This window comes from Eubalaena glacialis, chromosome 11 (assembly GCF_028564815.1).
Source record: "Eubalaena glacialis isolate mEubGla1 chromosome 11, mEubGla1.1.hap2.+ XY, whole genome shotgun sequence".
Taxonomy (NCBI): domain Eukaryota; kingdom Metazoa; phylum Chordata; class Mammalia; order Artiodactyla; family Balaenidae; genus Eubalaena; species Eubalaena glacialis.
In genome coordinates, this window is record NC_083726.1 from 29,599,745 (window position 1) to 29,617,110 (window position 17,366).

Sequence of the window (17,366 nt, forward strand, 5' to 3'; positions counted from 1 at the left end):
TTCTTCTTAGTGTTGCTTGATTGTAGTTATGTGAAAAAATTTCAACTCTGGGGAGTAGACAGTTGACTTTTTTTCGAATGTATGATGAACGCACTCATGACTTTTCCATAAAGAAAATGTCAACTTTTAAATGTATATAAAAACTTGCTTTCTCATTGTCTTGTACCAACATCACTTTCAAACAAACAACAACCTGTCAACCAAGAAGCAGTTCAAAGCACATTGCATTTTTACTGAGTTCTCTCTTGAAATTACCAAAAAGGGGGAGATGGAGAATATATTCTTAACACTTAGAAAAAACTTCTAATACATGTCCTTTCATCATATTTCTTACTTTAAAATATCTCCCACAAAGAAGTTGCTCTCCTAAATGTCTATTCTTCTTTCTGATCTACCTCAAACTCTCCCTTCACCTTTGCTTATGTTAATCTTATATTTTTTCCTCCATTTCCTTTATTCTACCCAATGATCTGCTACAGTCTTCATTTACATAGAAGGATCCAGAAATCTGTTAGCAAGACAAAATATTCTTCAGCTGAAGTGGGAAGGAAACTAGGCTGTGAAAACTCAAGCTTTAATACCTTACTCTTGGCCAAATAAATTGTAGTGGAGGCTTGAGTAGAAGGGGGTGAGAAAAAGAAATTTTTTACTCGATCTTTAAGATTTTCAACTGAAAATCTTGTAAGATGTATTTACATTAAGTCAAAGGATTTTGCTTGATCTTTGTTTTAGTTTAAATTGGAATAGAGATAAAAACTCAAGGCTTTCATTCAATATATGGATTAATTCCTTATCCAGACATTCTTTTGCTCCAGCTTGCTAAGATCCCTAGATCTTAGGGATTTTCTCAGTAGTATCCCCATGGAAGACAGAAGAGTACTCAACGAGATGCTTCCAACACAGAGCTCTGTAGAAAGTTGAGGAAAAAAGGAACTACTATTTTGCAGAAAGTCCTTGAAGTGAAACAGACCACAAATTCTGTAATTACCAAGAGCATACCCAAGGCAAGCAGGCAGCCTTCTGTTTACCTCAAGACTAGGAAGGAGACCTGCTGGCTTTCCCTCAAAGATAACAAATGGTATTTATTGCTGTGTGAAAGAATCTTGCCAGATTAAGTGTATTTGCAAAAAAAAAGGTTCACATTGGCATTTTTTAAACCCTTGAAGAAAATGAGTTTGTTATAAGAAGCAGCTTTGGACGTCAAGCTAACTATGTGCTGTTCCTTTCCTTTCTTCGATACAAAATGAATATAGTAGTACTTAGCCTACCCAGCCTCTTGAATTTGTTGTGAGGATCACATAAGATGATTCTTCTGATGGCAGTAGAAGAAATGAGCTATAGGTTTCCATTTACATTCTACAGATGTAAAGTATTGCTCTGTACCTCCTGACTATTGTGGTTATTGTTATTAGGCCAGTTTATAAAACTTGCTTTATTGAAATACAATTAATAGGAGGGTTTGACTACCGGACCCTCATGGAGCACATAGAGCATTTTAGAAAATAATTGAATATTAAATAATCATTTAAAAATCACTTAGATGCAGCATTAGCTTTGAGGCTTCTAGGCTGCAGTGCACATTTAATACATATAATAATGTTTTCTTGATATTTGCATGTGTGATAAAAGAGGCAAACTTCTATGAAAAATGAGAAAAAAACTAATGAGATGCACATTATACCAAAAGAAAAAAGGAAGGAAAAGAATAATCAAAACAAGTGCTTCCAGATAGCAGAGTATCTTAATAATGTAAATAAGAGCAAAATGCAAGCTGAGAGATCACCAAAATAAAGAATAAATCTAGACTGATAAATGACCCTTCATATTGACTTAGAAAACAAAGAAAACCACTTTAATGTAAATATAACATTTATGCTTTGTACAAAAATTGTGTTTCTAGGTAAGAGATTCACTTGGTAAGCCAATAAGTGTTGGTATTGGTCGATATCACCAATAACTATTCTATGTCAGGCCTTGTCAGTTGGAAGAGACTTCCGAAATATTCTAGTTTTTTTCCTGGGGTAGACGCTACTACTGAGATTCAGACTGAGAAAATTCTTTATTGTGTTTGGAAATGCTTGGCATCCCTGTTCTCAGGTAAACAAACATGAGGCGTCTCTCCTAGTCATTTTGACAAAGTTGCCAAAATATCTTTACAGACTTCCAGTACACCATAGCTGGTGGTAAATCCCACTCCATCTTCCCAGGAGCCACTTCATTTTGCACCTCAGGAATCACAGAGTCCCAAGGAAGTTAATTGATCCTCCAAAAGCCACAGAGAGGCAGACCTGCGAAGTGACTTTTCCATCTTGGTGCTTTTCCACTACCTCAAGCTGCCTCCTCTCCAAGTCCCCTAAAGTGCAATTGGAACAGCTCTGGAAGACTACACAACAAACTTCTAACTGAGGTTGCTTTTTTACAGTGGGAATGAAGAGACAACAGTGAAAAGAATTTTACCTTTTCTCCATATTCCTGTGACTTTTTTGAAGAATTCACAAGAAGTATGCATTAGATTTGTGATTTTTAAAATAAATAAATTCTATTTAGTGTCTCTTTTTTTCTATTCCTAAGATAATTGGAGAGAACATTTTGTAATACTCTGTGGAGTATTTCCATTTTTATACATTGAAAGAAATGACACATAATGCTCTTCTGGTGGTGTTATTTTTCTACATGATTACCACTACTACTGTCTCTGTTCCTTTTAAACATTAAGAATTCTGAATAGAATTTTCCTTTCATTTGATTTTCCCATTGTTTTTGTTTTTCTCCTCTTATCTTACTATGCAATGTTGATGAAGTATTCCACATTTCATGTATTGGTGCCCATGCACTGAAAAATAGCAAAATCATGGCAGGATAAAATATGTTGGACCATTGAAAACACAAAGGACAAAATAAAAATCACACATTTACAAATGTGTTTTTTCAATAAAGGCAGAAGGCAAACTAAATTAAGTCATTTCTAATACTGACAAGTAAGATACCCATTTGATAATCAATAGCATCACTTACCGATGTAAGATCACTAGTTTGTTTTACCAGATTAAGACCTCCCTCTTAAGTGGTGAGCAGACTATGTTCTTTGGGGCATTATTCATTTCTTCACATATTTTCTTCACCAAAGCCTTTCATCCTGTATAAATTCAGAAGGAAATTAAGTTGAAATAAAAAGAAACTCAAGGTACTATCAAGACCTATCCTCTGGAATTAGGCCAACTTCTCTCTCCTTATTCCCCCGTGTCCACACTTGCTGGGACTTAGCATCTCCTTTGAATTTATTGTTGTCATAGAAACATGTGTTCCTAGTTGACCTTTTGTTTTTCAAGGGGAAAGATAAACATACCACCCACTTTGGGGCCCCAACTAGAGGCTATTCCCAGAGAAATGCACCTTCCCAGCTGCAGAGTCTGACATGCCCAGGAGAGCAGCCATCTCCCAGCCTTGTTGGCAGCAATAGGCAGAGAATGGATGCCAGCTGTACTGCAGCTGGAGCTTCGTGAACCTTTTCCTATTAGGCCACATCCTGTCTGTCTTTTAGGAGTGAAGGAATGCTTCAGGTCAAATAAAGAACAGTCTTCTGCAATATAACCCCTAGGATTAATCATTTGAAAATAAGAGCAGGCAGGCCACCTAAGGTAAAGGGTAAGTAATAAAATATCTCCAATTGGACATAATGGAAATATACTGCATGTTATAGATTAGAATGTTTAAAGGGAGGAAAATTCTAATGTTTCTAAGTCCTGCATACTATAAATGAATTTTAGATTTGGAAGACATTTTGGGTATTGAGGCTTAGAATCTGGACCCACATCATAGCAGTGACCAGTGACACATCTAGTGTATCCTGGGTCATTGTGTAGAGTTTTTTAAAAGTGCCACTTCTGGGGATATGCCACTGAGTGCCTTTGTGTAGTGCATTAGCTGCACAAGTACTGTACGAGCCCTGCTGGTATGTCTCTCTGTATACTTAGCATTTTGACTTAGATGTTTCAGAAACATCTCAGACTCAACAGAGAACTCTTGGTTTCTTCCACAAACCTGATTCTCCTCCATACCCATCCCCATTTCAGTAAATGGAAGGCAAATGCATACAGTTGTTTAAGTCAAAATTGTGGTTGTTCTAGAGCCTTCCCTTTCCCCTTGGAAGCCCCCACCCCATTTGCCACATTTAAACGGTCTGAAAGTCCACCAATCTCACCTCCAAAGTGCTTCTGGAATGTACGTTCTTCCAGTAGCCTCTAGTTAATCTCCTTTCTCCCATACATTCCACTAGCATGTTTCATTCTCCCCGCAGCAACCAAAGTGTTCTTTTATAAAACCAACCAGTCTAGGTCACTTTTTCCTACTAAAACCCTTAAGTGTCTTCCACATTTTCTTGGAGTTAAATTCAACTCTTTATCATGACCTAAAAGGCTGTGCATGTTCTGAACTCTGCTTAGCTCTCTACCCTCCTCATACCATTATCTACCTTACTCATTGCACTTCATACTCTTCCCTCAAAAATACCAATCCATTTCGTGCTCAGAGATTTACATATGCTGATCCTCTGCCTGAACTATTCATTCCCTAGAACTTTCACATGACACCCAACTTAACTTCAATCAGCACTGTGCTCTAGCAGCATCTTTTCAGAAAGGTCTTCCCTTGGCAACACTCTTTATAATGAAGATAATAAATTAATTAAAACACTTAAAGAAATAAAACCCTTTCCTTGTTATTATTACATCACCCAGTGTATTTTCTCTATACCACTTATTGCATTCCAAGTTTACCTTTTTGTTTCCCTGTTCATTGACTATTTTACCCTACTAGAAGGTAGGGACCTCAACTGTTCCTAAAACATTGCTTGGCAACATGGTGTGAGCTTTATATAAATATACACATACCCATACCTATTTTTATAAATGGAAATTATTCCTAACATTGTGCAATAACTAATTTCTCCTATCTATCCTCAGTGACACCTTAGTTCACTTTCTTTTTTACTCTTTTATTTTAGTCTTCTTACTTCTTCTATAATTGAAGAGAAGCACAACTGAGACTTACTGCAAAGGAAAAAAGTGGGTTAATCTGTAACTAGTTTCATGTTACTCCTAGGTGGTAATCTGGGACCCTAGATCACCATTCCCCAAAGAATCCTTGCCAGGAAACACTTTGATTTGTTGCTTTAAAGGAGATTTAGAAACATCTCTCTCTGCCTGGTTTGGCATGGAAGAGCGAATAAACATACTTGAACTCACTACATGCTTCAGGGCATATGTGTATAGTTTAATATAACACATTCTGAAAACTTCTTTCTCTGGGAATACAGACACACAACCATGCAAACAGAAGACACCCATTATTGAGTCTAATTAGCTCCTGGGTGGTCTGGCACTAGAATCCTCACGTTGACAGCTTAGTGTATTCTTCATAGTGTCTTGAACCCAAAGAAATCAAAGATTCACTCATTATATTATTTTATACATTGTTAACATTAAAAAGTATAACTTCAGTTATAATTATCACAGATGATTTTATTATAAAAGCAATAAATACATATTTATGCCCATGCTTTTAATTCTTCTATAGCCATTGACAACAAATTTTACACAGTTGTATCTTGGTCTTTATTATTATTATCATTTTGTATCTAATAATGTCTTTATCTCCCAAATTATAACATGTATTTTCTCTCTTTTTCTCATAATTTTAGTGAGCTCTCATAAACTCTTTATATATGTAGCTTATTTGTTCATTCTCTCCTTTCTATATCACAACATAGATTAGGTGATTCAAAGAGACTTTGATATAGCCCATTTAGAAATCAAACAGATGTCAGTGTGATTCCCTCCATCACATCTCCTCCTAAGGCAGTCTCTGACTTTTTCTATAGAATTCCATTTCTGCATAACCTGATGGTTTAGAAACTTTAATTCTCCAAATTCTTAGAAGTTCCAAGGTGAAGTGTCAAAGAGTATGATATGGTGAGGAGGGGGAAAGGGGCAGAGAGCAAGGCTGTGACATCCCCCTTGTTTCCATCTGCCAGAGAAGATCCTCTTTATCTCTTTTAAGTATTAGACTTCTGAATAGTATTTATTTTGAAGAAATTATTTCTACTCCAAAAAAAATTGAAAATTATTGTTTGACTCATGATTTGTGCAACTCTGTATAGCACGAGACAAGCACCAGGTTGAGGTAGGCTTAGTATACCTGATTCTACTCGAGGAAGTTGGGTCTACAAGGCACTGAACTGTTTACACTTCCCAGACGCCTGGAAATGTGACCCTCAGACCTCAGGCTTGTGGGAGAACCTCAGGTCCTCCCATGTGTGTGCCTGGGAACTCTCTTGTTTCTAAAAATAATTAGACCATCTTGAAAGTGGACCATGTTCCTCAGTACTTGATTACAGTTGAATGAAACAATAGCCTACATCTTGATCCATTATATTTTCTACTTCTTCTTCTTTGCTTTTGATTATAATGTTCCTTAAGCCTGGCATCCCTCAACAGGAATCCCTACCTTCTTCACTCCAGGCATTTCCCTATCAAAAATCTTACTCATTCTTCTAGACTTAATTAAAAACGTATCTCATCTATGAAGCCCCCCATGATTCCATCAGTCAGAAATGATTGTTACTTCTTCTGTACTGAGCAGCCTGTACTTCAGCATAGGACTTACATCATCCTGCCCCAGTTTTTGGTTGTTTTATGCTGCTTGCCCCTGAGAGCCGACCTGTGTCTTACATTTCAGTATTCACCTCTTCCCCACCTGCTCACCCCAGGACATAATGTAGTTCCCTGTGCATGCAGTAAACGTTCAATAGGAGATTACCGTTCTGGATTTGTTAGAAAGGTAGATGACCAGTCAAGCTTCTTCATTTTAGATATCATAAACCAACCCAGGCCACTGTAAAGAGAAAAGGAATTTTTAAAACAATATTTAGAACTTGTGCTTAGACACTACACTATCAGGAACAATCTCTAAAGTGATGTCAGAGAATTGGTTTCATACAGACCTCTATGCAACCACCACTGCGCACCGGCGCAGCTGTTGTACTGTGGAAACCATGAATGCTACAACTTGGGCAGGCTGACAGAATCACAACCATTGGCTGCTTTGGAACTTGATGCATCTTTATTTGCTGCCCTACTCTTGCCTGCATGGATTTCTCATTAGTCCTGTTTCTTTGCATTAAATATCTTTGAGTTGAAGTGTTAGAATCTGAGGAGACTGTGTCTGAGAAAATGAGTTTTCACTTCTCCTGGAGGCCATCTCTGCCCCTACCAAGACTCACCAGGTAGAGAAGTGACCTAAAAGAGAAAAAGGTTTTAGAGGCCAAATGTCAAAAATGAACTTGATTACAGGTGTCATTTTTAATTCAACATTTCACAATTTATATTTATTGAAATCTGCAAATCTTCATTTTCTCACCTCTGAAAGAAAATCCTTAATCTTTTTTTGCCTTCCTGTATATGATTTGTTTACTTTCAGTGCTGTCACAATTTATATTTATTGAAATGTCCAAATCTTCACTTTCTCAACTCTGAAAGAAAATCCTTAATTTCTTTTTGCCTCGTCAATGATTTGTTTACTTTCAGTGCCTCTACGTATAAGATTTAGTTAAAATTCACTCCCAAATCCAATGCTTTTATTGTATAAAATAAAATGCCCCATGCTTAACTTATTTTATGTATACGTCTTCAGCCACATCTGTAGAATGTCTTTTCCACCAAAATTGCTCACGTCAATTGATTAAAACAATACTTGGTATCTAGGCTATATGCATCATCTTGCCCTTACAACAGCTCCCTTTCCTTCACTCACTTTCCAGCTAAAACTCTTAATCCATCTGCTACTTTTCCTGAAACCATTGATATATCCTGATATCCTTTTACCAGGACCCAGCTGTGCCTTCATCCACTGTTGCATTACTGAAAATGAGGAACAGAAGTCTTTATTCTTGATCTGCTATGTGGAAGAAGTCCTAATCCTTTTGTAATTGTATGGTCTCCAAAATAAATCCATGTTCTCCCACCATCTGAAACTTATATAAAAGCTTCTTTGGAAGCTTACATAAAATATTCTGTAGGCCACAAATAAGACATAATAATCAAGGCTCCTAAATGACCCATTACTAACAGCTTCTCTCATTGCTTTACTAAGTTGAGTGCATTCATATAACATATATTCTCTTTAAAAATCTTGTATGTATTGAAATTTAATTTATTTGAACCAGCCTTTATTGAGATAAAATATGAATCAGACTGTTCTAGGTTATGGGAATAGAAACTATATAAGTAAGACAAAGCCTCTACCTTCAAGAGGTTATGGACTAATAGGAGAGAGAGATGGTGAACAAAAATTGCAGTATTTTGTGAAAAGTACAAGAAGTAGGTTTAAGATATTTGCGATGATAATATAGTGGTGGGGGGGATGGATTTTTGTCTGGGTACAGAGGTCACATTCTTTTGAGTAGATGATGTTTAGCTAGGTTTTGAAAGATACATAGGAACGTTTCAGAATTGAAAAGAGAGACGACCAGTCAGAGCAGAGGGAATAGCATGCACAAAAGTTCAAGAACTTGAAGCAACATTAAGTAGAGAATTTTAAGCAGTTAATTAACAAGCTAGATGTGGCTGGACAAGTATATAGGAACCAAAACATGCAGGTTCTTATACACCTACTGAAGACATTTAGCAATAATTTAGCTTTAATGCTGCAGGTGATGGGAAGATGTTGAGGGAATTTTGAACAAGAAAATGACATGATCAGACTTATATTTTACTTTTATTAGAGATATCCCTCTTGGCAGCATGTGGAGGAAAGGATGGAAGAGGGTGAGATTGGAAGTAAGAAGGCTAATTTAATAGGAAGCTATTGTAGTAGTACACACAAGATGGTTAAAAGCTTAGCAACTAATGAAGGATAGCTGTTGACTTGATTCCCGTATTTCTTGCTTGGGAGACTATCTGTCTCTAACCAAGCCAGGAAATCAGAAACAAGAGCTCAGTGATGAGTGGAGAAAACGTAACTTCTAGTGAGATATTTTAGTGCAAATACCTAGTAGGCAATAGTTTCTATGGTCAGACACTTTGCAGAGAAGCCTAAGTAGAGATATAAAGTTTGAAAGGTACCAGCATGTAGGTTTGGGAATTAGGTTCCCTAGGGAAGAAGATAGAGACTGAGAAGAGATATATAGTCAGAAACAGAGATTTAAGTAGCAGGGAAAAACGTTTCCAGCAAATGAATCATATATGTAGGAAGAGAACCAAAAGAAAATGTCAGAGAAACAAAGGGCATAGAGTTTCTACAAAGAAGAAATAATTAATAAAGTGTCATAGTGAGACCAAGTCCTGTGGATTTGATATTCAAATCATTTATTATCTGTCAGTGTGGCTTCCATAATATTGTATGAGTGGAAGAAGCAAGTGTAAACTTTTATGTTATTTTATTTTTTTGAAAAGCTAGCTAGAAAGCAATATACTGTATTGGAGAAATTTCTCGAAGATAGAGATTAAGCATACATCTGAGCTGAAAGGAAAGATTCTGTAGAAAATAAGAGTTTGAAGGGAAAACAGATAAACCAAGGTTTAGGGATGAGATGAAGAGTACAAATGGAGTTTTTTTAGCCTCAACATAGACATGTGGAACCTTCTTTTTGGAGACTTGAGAGAAGGAAAAAAAGATTCTTGTGGATGGAGATGCTATTGTCATTAGAATGGTAGAATGCTGAGTCATTTGGTCCCTGATGGTCTCACATTTTTGTGGTAGGAGAAAAATTTAAATTAATAGAGTGAGCCATTCAGGGACTGGATGGGGCTTTTGGAGGTGGTACAGATTTGAAATAGCTACTGGAGAAATGTAAGAGGAGGTGTATCAAAGTGGAGTAGAGCAAGTGTTCTTGCCATATTCATTATAAATTTTTCTATCTTTATTTCTTATGTCATTTTCCATCTCAGAAGTATAATTAAATAACCCAGTAGTCTCTTGTTTGTCATTTTCTTTCTTAATTGTATTCTTTCTTCTTTTTCCTCTCTCCTCTTCCAAACTGCCTCAAACTTTTAGTATTTCCTCTTCAAAATTCCTATTTGCAGGTGACAATTGACATTTGGGCCAAAGGGGAACATTCAGGCTTGAGAACAGCCAGATTACAGTTTCACCCTTCCTGTTTTGTTCTTACAGCATTTTTTTCTTCTACTACTACATCTGCATGGTTTGTGCCTACATTGCGCATTCAGTAATCTCCTTTTTCATTTTTTTTCTGGAATTTTGAAATGCTGCTTTAAAGCCTGTCATAGTCCAATCTACTTCTCTCCTCATGCTTAGGAGCCATGATGGACTTTTAGTGGCTTAAAAACAAAGACTTGAAGGAGTTATACATGCAGGTATCTGAGAGCAATGTCCTCAGTCTGGCTTCCTTCGTTGTAGAGAAATGGCATACAGAGGTTTCAACCTCATTTCTGCATATCATACCACCAAGAGAAAGACCTTGTTTTCCAGTCAAATAATAGTTCTGCACTTCAGTAAGATTGGACCAATCTGAACAGATCACTTTGGTCTAGAATCTAAGCTTCAGACTGTTTGGCCTAAACCCGGGTTTACTGCGTGTGTTACTGAGGTGAAGGGGATAAGATTGCACTGATTGGTTCATATCAATTAGGAGCCACTTGGATTTGAGGGTGGGGGTCAATTCCACCTTAACCAAATGAATCGTATATAATAGGGATGGGATGGGATGGAATGGATGCCAGGGAGTCAATAAAATGCTTATTACTACTATAGGTTCAGTAGTGCTCATCCTCAGTCTGTCTCCAGAGAAAAATCCCCCCATGCAGGTTCATTTCATGTGTATGAGACCTATGTAGCTGCACACAATTACCATTTATTACACAGAGTATGCAACACATAGTATATTATGTACAGGGTACATAGAAATAATTATTAAATTTTTGGTCTTCCTCCCCAAGTCTAAATTGTAAGAGAAGGGAGATATATTCCTTTTTCTATCCCTAGGACTGAGTGCAATGAATGGTAACGAGACAGAGGTTATCTTCCCAAGGATACAAAGTGCTAGCACCTGCCTTGCCATGATAGACAATTCTTTTGTTTTCTTTCCTCATCTTGCAGAGATGAAGCTCAACATCAACTAACGTTAAAGAAGCTACATTTGTGATTCAACATATGGTCTTGTGCAATTCACTTTTTTTTTTAAAGATAGATGGAAATGGTAATGGTAATAATCTCTGTACCTTGCTGGCATGTACTGAATCCTGGACCACTCTGTTTTTGTTTGTTTATTGTTGCTTGCTCAATTGCTTTTTAATGCTGTTTGCTAAAGAACAAAATAGCAATGTTTTAAAAATTCATTGTACATTTTAAATATTTACATTTACCAAATTAAAACCTTATAGTGCATAAACGTTATAATAATGGGGTATATAACCTCATTTGGATTTATCCAAATGTTAAATTCAAGGCTATCAAATGTGAGAATGAGGCAAAACGTTCCTACTAATTCCTGCATGATAGTCTCTGCCTACGCCATGATTGCAGGTAGCAGAATTACAGGGCCTTTACATGCAGTTGTATTGGCTGTGTGCTGCACACCATAGGAGGTGTCAATCACATCACAGTTCCTGTGAATGGCGCTTCCTGTAGTTGTGCAGTGTGGGATGTGATAACTGCAAGTCAATATCTACATTATTTTAATCCATTAACTTAAATGTTTTTCTCTCAATCTTTTTAAAGGGTCTAGAGCCATTTTAGAAAATGAATAATAAAGTAATTACATAAGTAGGAGCTTAGAACACCTTAAAGGAATAGCATAAATATCATTAAATATCATTAATATCATAAATAAAATATGCTTATATCCCTTTAAATTACCAACAACTGTCTTTAAAAACTGTTTCTTAAATTCATATGCTCTGTCAAATGAGAAGTTTGACAGATTTCAGAACCTCCTAGCCTTGTATCTGAACTCTTTTTTATATGAACTCAAGCATCTAGTACAGAGTCCCAAAATAGGCCCTTAGTGTTTTTAGTATGCATGAATGAATCACTAAGGTAACTAGCATGAGTAACATGAGTTATGATTCCATTTATAGCAGGATAGTTATTAGCTGTTTGTTATGTATGCTTTCCATTTCTTATTTATCTGAAAAGGGAACTATAGCCATTTACTCAGGTGTCTATACATTGGAGTAAATATACTATTCAGATATTTCAAAGACCATTGGACATTTGGTATGAGTGGATATGGTACCTGGAAACTTGAATCATCATTGTGACCTCTCTCATCAGAAGGGTGACCTATAGGCCAGATAATAAATGGAGAGTCTTGATATAGTCTGGCTTTCAATAGGACCACTGAGTTCATTTTCCTGGTCATTGAATGCATAATGTGGATTGCCATACTTGGCAATTGGGCTGATCCCACATTGGGCCTCAAGCCTGGGGAATAAGTGCTATGACCTTCAAGGATGCAGTGGTGATGGTTCTCATCACATATTCATTTAGTATGCTACTCTGGTCCCTGTGCAAACTGGACAGATCTTGGAGAATGACTGTAGTCTACACAAAGCCCCAATCAGAGCTGCTGTGCTGAACATGGTATGCTTGCATGAGACGACTAATAAAGTCTCAGGTGTATGGTATGTGGCCAATTATTTGGCAACTGCATTCTTTTGTATCCAATTCATAAAAAACAACATACCCTGTACACTTTCATGGGAGACAAATAATAATATTTATTTACAGTTTTGCCCCAGAAATATGTTAACTCTAGTAACCTCTGTCATGATGTAGTCCAAAGAGACATAGACCATGTGAGAGAAGTGCCCCACAGAACATCACATTGATTCATCACATTGATGACATTTTACAGTTCAATCAGAATGAGCAAGAGTTTATTAAGATTCTGGAGGCTTTGGTAAGACACATGCACTTCAGAGGCAGTAAGATAATCCTTATGAAGATTCAAGGACATGACACTTCAGTGAATTTTAAAAGGGCCTGTGGTTGGAGTATGCTGATATAACCCCTACAAAGTAAAAGATAAACTCCTGCGTCTTGGCCCCTTATTACAGAGAAGGAAGTATCATGATTGGAGGGGTTGTTGGGTTCTAGAGGCAACAGATTTTACATGTAAGTCTACTTCTCTGGCTGATATACCAGGTGACACAAAAGGCTGCCAGCTCTGAGTAGAGCCAAAAGCAGTAAAGGGTTCTGCAGAAAATTTAGGCTGCAAACAGCCCTGCCAGTTGGGCCAAATGATCCATCCCCGTTGTGTTTGACGAGTAAGTGGTTAAAAAGGTGCAGTGCGGCATTAATGACAAGCCCCGGAGGGAGAATCCTAACACAGGCCCCTCGGGTTCTGGACCATGGCCATGCTACCAGCAGAGGAGAATTATACTCCTTTTGAGAAACAGCTTCTTGTAAGTTACTGAGCCCTGGAAGATGGAGAATAATTTCCGCCGGGTACCAAATAACCATGTCTCTGAAACTGCTCATTCTAAGCTGTGTTCCATCAGATCGGCCAAGCATAATGTCAGAAGCGCCCAGGACAGTCCATCATAAGAAGAAAATGTAATTGAGTTTGAGGAAGATCAAGGGCCTGAATAAGATGCATGGCCCAGATCCCCATATCACCCACCAGAGTTGCTCCTGTGACCTTCCTTCAGTTTTCATTTTCCCGTGGCCACATGAGGGTTTTGCACATCCAGATCAAAGAGAAGGAAAAAGCCTAAGTTTGGTTTATGGAGGTATCAGCATGATGCATGGGTACAAAACACTAACGAACAGGGGCAGCATTACAGGCATACTGGAAGGAAGAGGAATGGAGGATCAGAGACATGGATGTCTGCAGTGGAGACATGCGAATGAACATAAGGAAATGGGGCTGGTGTGAAGATTTTTGTTATTGCATAGTATTAATAATATCCACGAGAAAACATTCACCCTGGAGAGGCACTGAAAACTGAGTAGATAAAATGATTCAGCCGGCCTTTGTATTCAGCTATCCCAGAACTGATACAATGGGCACATGGACAGAGTAGCCATAGTGGCAGAGATGGAAACCATGCATTGGCCCAATGGGCTTCCATTTAGTAAGACTACAGACATCTCTGAATGTCCAACCTGGCAGCCACAGAAACCATTGCTGAGATCTTAGTATGGCACTGTTCTTCAAGGAAAGCAACTGACCACTGATGGCAAGTCATCTACTTTGGACCCCCTTCATTCTAGAAGGGCCAGTGTTTATCTTCACAGGGATGTATACATATTGCAGATATTGGTTTGCTCTTTCTCTCTGCAGAGCCTCAAACAGCATGCCTATTCAGCGGCTTATATACTGCAGATCTACAAACAGGGACTCTCACATACAATAGCATTCGATTAAGGGACCCACTTCACAGCAAAGTGGGTGCAGGAATGACCATGGGACTCACATAGTATGAATTGCATCACATACCAGACTGTGTAGAAGCAGCTGTCCTGACAGAGCATTGGGATGGATGACTAATGGCACAGTCTAATTCTTGGAGCAAGTGGAAATGGTACTAATTTTTCTGATTTTTTAGAAGAGTTGAAAAGAATCCATTAGTTCAAGGAACATCAGAGATACTTATTCCAACCTCATGATTTCCCCTGGCTTCTTGATCTCTCTCAAAATACTGGATAAAATATTAAGGTACCACCCCACAGGCATGAATTGAAACCCCAATAAATACATAGTCTTTTAGCTACACAACAAATCCTTTAGTTTTTAGTCTTCCTGTAGAAAATAATGCCAGATGAGTCTAATTGTGAAATTTTGTGCTGACTTTCTGTGGGTAAAAAAAAAAAAAAAAGAATAAAAGTCAGATTTAGGAAATTAAATTCATGAGCTAAATCCTCCTTTAATTTCCCTTCAAATAAAACCCTTCATGTAATTTTGTACAAAGCATAATCTTGAAGAATATATTCACTAAAAACTGACTCTAAAGTTTAAAATTTTCAACCCCTTAAACAAAATATATTTAGTTCTCTAAACTTAGAATTTATTCAATTTCCTTATCTTTTCCATTTATTTTATTTTATTTTATTTTATTTTATTTAAATGGATAGCAGGAGCCAGAAGACATGAATATGATTTCTATTTATTTTGAGTTATTAATAAAAAAATTTAGACCTGGCTTAGGAAATTAATGTTGCTTCTCAAATTATTGATCATTCTAACTCATAAACATTCAGAGTATATTTCTCACGCAACATTAGAGAGTTAATCCTGATATTTAAAATTCAGTTGACTATGATATTTTTTTCCTTTACACCCAAGGTCTTCTGTGTACTGAATTTCAGAATTATATTGTATTGTATTGAATTTACAGAAATTCTGTAACTGAATTTCAGCTTGTTACTCTGAATTTATTATTAGGGATCCTTTCTAGTTCAAAAAGAGATAACTGATTACCTTCTGAACCGTAAATAGACAATTTGTTACTTCATTGTTATTCCCTTAATGTTAACTGTGGCCTTTTTTTACCTCTCAACTAGATTTTACAGCATCCTAGCTGTCAGTTGGCTTTCTCCCTCAGGCCACTCAATACATAACCACTTAAGCGAACAATTCTGTCACATTTCCTGCACTAGCCAATGCACTTGACCCTTTAGCCAAACTGAAATATTGTACTTGCTGTACCCTTTTACCTGGGCCCCTGCTCCTTAGGTGTGGGAAGCCCTTGTTATTAATCTTTAGAAATCTTTCTCCTCCTTTCACATCTTGCTCCAAAGAAGCATGCATTCAGAAAAGGAAAACTCAACTGTAACCAGGGGACTTGGATCTTCACCCCAGTTCTGTCACTAATGAGCTATACACATTTTGGCTAGTTTTTACCTCTCTCAGACTCAGTTTTCTCATCTGTAAGTTGAGAATATGTGAACTAGATCAGTGATCCTCAGAGTGTGGTCCCCGGACCAGCAGCATCAGTATCACCTGGGAACTTGTTAGAAATGCAAATTCTTGGTGCACACCTGAGCTTTAATAAATCAAGAATTCTGAAGATGGGACCAAGCAATCTGTGTTTTAACACAGATTCTAGGTAATTCTAATTCCTGCTAAAGTTTGAGAACAACTAGACTAGATGATCTCCAAGGTCCCTCATATATATAAAATATCTTTATTCTATAATATCTTCCTCTTAGGTGTTTTCATAGCATTTTACATCTCTCTTACTACATACATCACATTATACATTGTGTTAGAATCTTTTTGATGTTTCCTCCATCTCTTACGAGATGTCCTTTTGAAGATTAGAATTTCATCTTATTTACCTTTATACCCTGGACAACATTTAGCCCAGAGCCTTACACATGTTAGATGTTTAGTAAATCTTAAAACTGATTTGTAATTTATAAGTAATAAAATTCACCACTTTTAAGTATACAATTCAATGTTTTGACAGATATATACATTTGTTTAACAACCTCCACAGTCATGATATTGAACATTTGCATCTCTTCAAAAAGTTCCCTTGTGCCCTTTTGTAGTCAACCCCCTTCCCCTCCCCCCAGAACCCTAGGAACAATGATTTGCTTTCTGTTGAAGAGTTTTGTCTTTTGTAGGATTTCACATAAATAGAATCATATAGCATATAGTCATTTCTGGCATTTTTCATTTAGCATAATTTGATTTTCATTTATGTTATGTGTATCTCAGTAGTTCATTTATTTTTATTGCTAGTTAGTATTCCATTGTATGGATAGGCAATATTTTGTTTATCCATTTACTATTCGATAGACATATGAGTTGTTTCCAATTTGGGGCTATTATGAATAAAACAAGTACAAGTCATTGTAAAAGTCATTGTAGGGACATATATTTTCTAAACTTGGGTAAACATCTAAGGGTGGACTGCTAAAAGATGATAAATTTGACTGCATAAAAATTTTAAATATTTTGCTTTTTAAAAGATCCTATTAAGAAAATGAAAAGAGAAAATTTAGCAAAACTCACTTCTGATTAAAAAAAGAAAAGAAAAAGACTTTGGTCCAAAATATATGAGGAACTCTTACAACACAATAATAAGATTTTTTCTTTTAAGGCAAAAGAATTAAACAGATATACGGCCAAACAAGACATATGAATAAAAAATAAACCATGAAAGTATGCTCAACATCATAAATTTTCAGGGAAATCACTTTAAACCACAATGATATAAAACACTATGCACCTATGAGTGGCTAATTTAAAAAGCTAGTGATACCAAGTGTTGGCAAAGATTTGAAACAACTGACACTTCTATGCACTTTCAGTGGGAATGCAAAATGATACAATCCCTTGGAAAAGAAAATATGTGGTGATTTCTTATAAAGTTAAACATTCACTTATTATATCCTTT